Source organism: Schistocerca gregaria, chromosome X (assembly GCF_023897955.1).
Source record: "Schistocerca gregaria isolate iqSchGreg1 chromosome X, iqSchGreg1.2, whole genome shotgun sequence".
NCBI lineage: Eukaryota > Metazoa > Arthropoda > Insecta > Orthoptera > Acrididae > Schistocerca > Schistocerca gregaria.
The window spans coordinates 125,667,851-125,675,217 of record NC_064931.1 but is presented as its reverse complement, the minus strand read 5'-3'; positions in this window follow the sequence as shown (position 1 = coordinate 125,675,217).

The following is a 7,367-nucleotide window of genomic DNA, read 5'->3' as shown; positions in this document are numbered from 1 at the left end:
TTGGCATCATAAAATGCAATGAATGTTGAAAGATCCATCAATAATCTCAGATCACTATGGGCCATCACTGAGTGACGTTCTAATTTGGACCTGTAACAGAGTGGATAAGCAGAACAACATGAAACTGTTCCATCAGAATTCCATATATAACGGTATATAATATAGTATGACTTATCAGTCCTGATAGTACTTAGGAAAACAGCTGTCTTGGCTGTGATGAATAAACGATAACATCATGTGCAGATGAAGCCATTAAGTCATAGCAGAAACTGACACGAGCAAGGGGCCGTATCTGCCACACAAGTGCTAGTAGATGCTGTTAGAGAGCACAAGTGTTGTATACGACCACAGTCCCTTACTTTTCTAAGTTTGGGAGTTATTTTACAAATGAAATTGATGACTGACGATAAATTATATGACAACAATGGGTGTTGCTTGTTGTTGGTAACATTACTAATACTTTTAACAAGCAGATTATAAAATTTTTAGAAGATTTTCCTACAAAAATTGAAAAAAAGAAGGAAAAAACCTATGCATAGGTTAAGCCACAGTTCCCTATATAGAAAACTTGTATTATTCATTTCTGTTTTTACATTTGAAAGACTAGAGTTTAAATCCATGAATGCTTGCTTCAACCATGAACTCATGTTTTTCCCAATTAAGTTTCTCACTGAGATTTCAGACTTGCTTGTGTATTTGCATTATCAATACACACAAGCTTTGAAGATTGCTTAATCACTACACTCTCCAATTCTGACATCTGTACTGCAAAGTCACACTCGGTTACACTAGCAGTGTCAGTACTTCACATGTCTGTCATTTTGCCTTTGCTGCAATGTTGCTGTAGTCACAGGTAGAAGTGCCAAAGTTGTTTCTGCCTTCGCCCCAACTTGTGGAGCTGATGCAGATGTTTGTGCAGCTTTCTGCATACCTGTTGCTAGCTGCAGTCAACTTATGTCCACATGCACAATGCGATCTGCTTCTTTCTTCTTACTTGCCTTGCAACTCTCTCTTCTATAATTTCTGATACACTTTATATGCATACAAATTTCTGTGACCATTTTTGATGGGCCACATATCCAAAATCATTCGGGCAATCCCAGATGAGAAAACCTCCCTTTACGACATACCAGTGAATAAAGTGGATGATACAAACTATTTGTGACTAATAGGGAAAAAATATGATGAAGACCAGTAATGGGCAATTTGTGGTCAGATCGGATATTTGGTTCACTGCTGTTCTAGTGTTTGAGCCACACACATCAGCTTTAATGGCAGGAAGTATCTTGACTGTGTAACATACATCAATTGCCGGTGATCTTACAGCCTAATTTACCAGACATTGGCTAGTCATTCTGAATAATAAATAACAAATTGCAACTGGTTCCATTAAATAAAATAAATGATATCAGATGATGTCACAATAAAATGGTGTAGTTGACCAAGAAGCTTTCAGCTGAAATGAATTGTTTATTCATTCAGTAGCTCTTTGAAATAATTAAAGGTGAAGGTCTTACAAAAAACAAAGATTCCAAGACTTACCAAGCGGGAAAACGCCGGCAGACAGGCACCAGAACAAAACACACAAACACACACACAGAATTACTAGCTTTCACAACCTATATATATATATATATATATATATATATATATATATATATATATATATATATATATATATATATATATATAATTAATAAAATAAATCCCATAGTAAAGCTTTCTATAGTGAAATAACATTAACATGTGTCAGATTCCCAATACTAACTGTTCATAAAGCTCAACTTTAAAACATGTTTCAAAAGCTGAATTTGCATCGCGGTGACTAATACAAGCTTCTAATGTGCATTCACCACGATGTCACTAAACTCGGATGCAACCATCATGATGCTGTACACAGAACCTGGATTCATCTGAAAAAAATTATGTTTTGCCATTCGTGCACCCAGGTTCGTCATTGAGTACACCATCGCAGGTGCCCTGTCTGTGATGCAGCGTCAAGGGTCTCCAAGCTGATAGTCCATGCTGCTGCAAACATCGTCGAACTCTTCTTGCAGATGGTTATTGTCTTGTAAACGTCCACATCTGTTGACTCAGGGATCGAGACGTGGCTGCACGATCCGTTACAGCCATGAGGGTAAGATGCCTGTCATCTCGAGTGCTAGTGATACGAGGCCGTTGAGATCTAGCACGGTGTTCCGTATTACCCTCCTGAACCCACTGATTCCATATTCTGCTAAGTCATTGGATCTCGGCCAATGCAAGCAGCAATGTTGCGATACGATGAACTGCAATTGCGATAGGCTACAATCTGACCTTTATCAAAGTCGGAAACATGGTGGTACACATTTCTCCTCCTTACACGAGGCATCACAACAACATTTCACCAGGCAACGCTGGTCAACTGCTGTTTGTGAATGAGAAATCGATTGGAAAATTTCCTCATGTCAGCGCGTTGTAGGTGTCGCCACCGGCGCCAACCGTGTGTGAACACTCCGAAAAGCTAATCATTTGCATATCACAGCATCTTCTTCCTGTTGGTTAAATTTTGCATCTGTAGCATGTGATCTTTGTGGTGTAGCAATTTTAATGACCAGTAATGTCTATATTAATATAAATCCTTTTCATTTTTTTAAATTTTTTGTAGTCTCCTTTTTTTGTTTTTAAATTGTCTTGTCAGCTTTCTGTGAATTATAATGTGACCCGTTCCATCACCAACTAGCTTTGAATTACAAAGATCCCAAAGAATCTGATGATTTAAATATAAAAAAATTAACAGATGTAATACTCTTTTATATATTCCCATGCTCCCTCCACAATCCATCAAAGATTGGACATATGATCTGTCTCTCATACAATTTCCTTTATGGAAACCTGATTGTTCCTCCAATACCCCTCTGTCAATATACATACTTCAGACAACTTTATGTCATCTCAAAAAAATGACTTTCACATGTATGTAATCAAACAGATAATTCAGTTAATTTGAACTCCAACAAATCACATTTTGTGTGTGTGGAAAAATAATGATTTCTTCCATCCCTTTGGCCACACCCAATTTCTCAATTTGACTCCAAAACTGACAGTTATGGCTCTCATCAGTAATGGATCCAATATTTCTCATTTCCTGGAAATTCTTTTATTCCAATTGTTCCAAAGTAACTGGTGACACACACTATATGCCAATTTTTTGCTCAAATCTGTGTTTGCTTAGCACAGAATGGTGTTCTTGTAATTTTCCTATGTGTGAATTACTCCTTACATGTCTTCTCCTTTTCTTGTCACTAATATTCAAAATTTTACTCTCCTTTTATGAGCTGCTTTCTAGGAAAGTGCATTCAATATCATACAATGTTCCTTTTAAATTATTTATTTTCTTAGTTCTTTCAACAATTGTCATTACCTACTTTTTCTTTACTTGATGGATCACGTTTGTGATTTTGTTCACTAGTTTTCATTAGTGATGTATTTCAAAGTTCTGAGATTTTATCATCTTCATCAGCAGATACTCTACTCTGTGGCAGGTCTAGATGTGGTACTTCATGCAGTTTTATGCTCTCCTCTTTAGCCCCATATAGTTATTTTTTTCCTCCCTAACACCAACTATTAGTTGGCATCATCCTCTTCGTAATCCTATTCCTGTGTTTCCTTATACTGTCCCTTGCTGGAATAAGCACTGGTGTGTCTTGATATGTAACCTAGCCTTTTTTCCCTTTCTTATGGTGTCCAAAGGGTTTCTCTATTTTCTGCAACTTTTCATACTTCACCCTGTCTTCCCAACACATACCCTCTAATTTGCTCCATACACAAATTAACAGCACCTCAGCCTCCTTTCCTCATCTTTTCACAATGCTCAAGTCTGTACACACGTTTTTGTTCAGTGGCCCATATGATCATTTCATATTTTTGTCGAATACTTCCAGAGGATATATACTCTTTATATTATTTCTTTTTCACATTTTAGGTCCTCTGTTGTAATATTTCCCAAGTGCTTGAATTTTACAATCTGCTCTAGTTGCCCATTTATTGTGATTTTGGCCTGCTTCCTTTCCTTTCCTTTCCTTTCCTTTCCAGTATAAAGTTTTTGATCTTTTTCTTATTTATTTTCATTCTCGAGTCTTAACATTCATTATTTACATCTTCCACCATTTCATTAAGCACCTTATGGACTTCACCAAAACCACTATTTTGCCAGCAAAATGTACACACTCCAACCTTTTGATTCTAGCACACTCTCGTTTCATTCCATCATTGCATTCTCCTATGATCCCTTCCAGTAGTATGGAAAACAGTGAGGTTGAAATCCAGCATCATTGCCTGACCCTTCTTCCTATTTCTATTTGTTCCATTAGTTCTCCACTACTTCTGATTCTTCTTTTTGCTTGAGGTTTAACTCCTCTTCCAATCTTTCTCTCTCTTTAGTTAATGCCACACTTTCTTAGTGTAGGCACAAGTCTACCCCACCGAACCCTATCAGAAGCTTTTTAAAGATCAATAAAAACAGCATGAATCTTTCTATTCTTTACAGTGCACCTCTCTCCTAGGACTAGTAGCTCATCAGTCCCTGTGGTGTGTCCTTTTCTTCCTTCTCTGTAAGAGCTGCCTCCAATTCATTCTTTACAATATTGCAGCCCTTTTTTCATTCACTACACTTCCTTCATCCAGTGCAAATTGGTCTGTCCCTTGTCTTTCTTCCCCTTTGTACAGCCACTCAATGTATTCTCCCATCTCTCCTTTACCTCACTTGGATCATACAGCATCCTATCGTACTCCATCTTTATGACATTCCTTTGTCCCTCCTTCTCAGACATCAACCGCATAACTTATCCAATGAACCTATGAATTTTTTATGTGAAAACTCATGAAGCTTTTCAAATAAAACAAATGTTATTAACATTCTACATCTTTATTGTATATGTCTACATACCAGTTGCCCCCCTACCACTATATGGCACCAAATGATAGAGTATAACGTAACATGGCAGTGTGTAATGTAGCTATGTCAGTGCACGAGAAAAAGCTTGTAATTGAGTTTTAAATTCAAAGAGTTCATCCACACATGGAGCACGCTTTCCTTCAGCATGACACAGTCCTGACTTGGCCCCTGCAGATATTTATCTGCTTTCAAAATTTAAAGAACTCCTTCGAGGACTTCACTTTGATAGTGATGAAGTGGTGCAAGCAGAGGTAAAGTTGGGGCTCTGTCAACAGTCAACCATTCTACAGTGATCACGTCAATAAACTGGTCTCTTGTTGGGAGGAACGTGTTCACCACCAGGGTGACTATGTTGATAAATAACCATGTAGAGATGAAGAAAAAATATGTATAATGTTAATGACATTTGTTTTATTTATTTACTCCTCTAACTACATGGAATTTTATGTTACTTTCCTTATTTTCTAAATGTAACAACGTGCTTTAATTTCAAGGTGGTTGTAACTCCCATTGACCTTACTATTCTTACTCCTCTTATCATTAATGTCATTCAGTCAGTCATCAGTTTATAGTGTTCCATAGACATAATTATGAGGGAGAACCACAAGAGGTGCCAACAATGTCAAAATAAACATCACCAAAGATATGTAAATTTCTTCTGCAAATTACACCAACAAATCAATAATCATCATTGATGATAGGTAGCTTATGTCAGGTATTAATGGGCCTTGCCATGTGTTCCATTGGTTTGGTTCACGTGGTGCCACATTTCAGTCCAAACAATATCCCTTATGACAGAATCCCAATTGGTGTGTGTTTGGGGGTAAGATTTTTTATTTCACTAAGCACACTTTTGCATTTTTTTGCAATTCTTTGCTCAGCAAGCATCGGCTTGTCCATATCTTGAACTTTATTGTGCCATTTATCTTCTGCCTAAGATTCAAGAACTTATGTATGAATTGATCAATAAAGCTGCTGTTGCTGCTGCACCACTTACAATAATGTTATAAATACTGGGAAACTTAAGTCAAGGGCTGTCTTTTACTGGGCATAGCATTTATTACCTTCTTTGGCAGTTAGAAGTTCGGTCTAACACCCTGTTCATCCAGGACCCATTCTACTTCATGAGAAGTGGAAGTAGTACTGAAACCATTCTTTTAAAACCACCTTTGTATATCTAATCCCAAAATTCAAATGGCAGTTCTTAGTATCAACATAGCACTGTGTGTTCACACATTTGAAAACCCTCTTCTCTGGACCAGTGGAAGTTCTGTGCACTGAGCTATAAGAAAATTTGTATCAGTTTGCAGTCAGGTTGTCCATCTGGTTTACATTCATATGAAACATTTAAGAATCATAACTTTCCTTCTCTCTCCATCTCAACTTTTAATCTGATACTGGATATGTTCTACAGTCAAACCTTGATACAACAATATTCATGGGATCGTGAAAATCATATTGTTATAGCAGGGTGGTTGTTATAATGAAGTTTTGTTAATAGTTCCTATTAAAGTACTATACCTTAAAGGTCAGTATATACAGTACTGGTGTAGTTTTCTGATGAGAAATAACATTAAATGACAAATGAAACACATTTTGTTCACTCCATGTATTAGTAGATTATCTTACTTTTGTGTACACAGGAATTCACTTATTTTCCTTTGTTTCTTTTTTCTCAATGATTTCCTTATAAATATTGTCTTCATCTCCTCTACTGCAATCAACTGTTCCATTGAAACATTGGGGATTGAAGATGCTACTTGCTGAATAGTTTCCAACTGACCTATTAGTTCCATCAGAAGAGGATTATTTGCACATATCACATCGATCATCATCAGAATCTTCAACAGGTGAATTACACTTTAACTCTTTGTGGATTTATTCACTGGTGTATGCTTCAAATGCCAACACCTCATCATCCACTGACATGTAATCAACTATTGATACATCTACGGTTTTACCAGTTACTGCTGAGTACATCAACATCACTTTATACATCATCCTGCATTTTTTCATCCACGACAACATTCTCACTAACATCCTTTTCAATAGTTCACAATCACATTCAGCTCTATACCTCCAGGAACCAGCTAACATGTCCCAAGCCTGCTTCACATTGACACTATAGGGATTGTCCACATTTAATTCAATGTTTGCGATCATGTGTTGAACTAGACGTGAATGGTATTTTGTCTTGAAATTCTTAATTATCCTAGTGTCTAGTGGCTGAAGGATTGAAGAACAGTTTGGGGGGAAATAACACAGTTCTACATTCTACAATGATGACATGTTGTTATGCGCACTGCAATTATCCACAAGCAATTCAATTTTCTTATTTTTCCTTGCCATCTCTCTATCCAGCAGAAGCATCCACTCATTAAAGTGAGCAGACATCATTCATGCTTTTTGATTTGCCTTGTAATTGAGTGCA